Source organism: Nicotiana attenuata, unplaced genomic scaffold (genome assembly GCF_001879085.1).
Source record: "Nicotiana attenuata strain UT unplaced genomic scaffold, NIATTr2, whole genome shotgun sequence".
NCBI classification, from domain to species: domain Eukaryota; kingdom Viridiplantae; phylum Streptophyta; class Magnoliopsida; order Solanales; family Solanaceae; genus Nicotiana; species Nicotiana attenuata.
Window position 1 is genome coordinate 1,280,555 of NW_017670256.1, and position 959 is coordinate 1,281,513.

A 959-nucleotide genomic window follows, 5' to 3' on the forward strand; every position below is an offset into this window, starting at 1 on the left:
TTTTTTCTTTTATATAGATGGTAGATTATCCGGATCGAGCGAGGGTATGTGGAGATTTCTGTTATTCCTTCAGTTGAGGTTTAAGAGAATGCGGATCGTTACTTGAGAGGCTATCGCATATGTTCCTATGGCTGCGGACTGAGTGAAAAAGATCTTGATTAACGCGCTTCAGTTACACTCTCTCCCAGTGGGCTGATTGTCACATGATCGCTATGAGTACGCGTTTACTCGTGGCTTCGGTTACCTCAGCTAGTTTTTCAGTCATCACACTATTTATTATTGAGGTAGTTGTAGGAGTTACAGTTGGAGTTGGCACGGCATTTGGTCATGTTGGGTTTCTCTCTTATAGAGGATTATTTCTCTTGGACATATAATAATATATTACGACGCATCCAAGAGTTTCTATTCTAAGCTTCATAGCTGTTATATCGGGGTGTGTAAGTCAAGTGTCATTGAGTGATTTCTGATCATCTAGTGTATTGCATATTGCGGACCTGATGTTCCCTATGTCACTCCCTCTTATGCTACGATGAGTTGTATTGAATTAGATATGATATTTACACATATTGATGTGGTGTTGTTTCTTAGGGTTTTGTGGCGAGGTTTGAGTAAGGTGGCTCTTGTAAGATGTCGGAGTGTTGCTTAATTGCACTTGGTCGTTGTTTTCCCTTTTTATGGTACAAGGTTTGCTATATGTTTCTCCATGGTCATGCACTCCGCGTGAATTTCTATTTATACACATGTGCTTGTTGATTGTGAGCATTATGGATCGATGGGTATTCCTGTGGACTGGTATGACTTGGATTGGGTCACGCGCCGCTACGAAGTTACGTATTAGGAATGATCCTTTCGTGCTTATTCCACGTGTTTTTGCTCTCCCTTATGGATGGGGGTTCATAGAATTGTGGCTTTGTGGTTGTATTTTAATTGACTTGTAGGATAGTTCTCTTGTTTGGTTT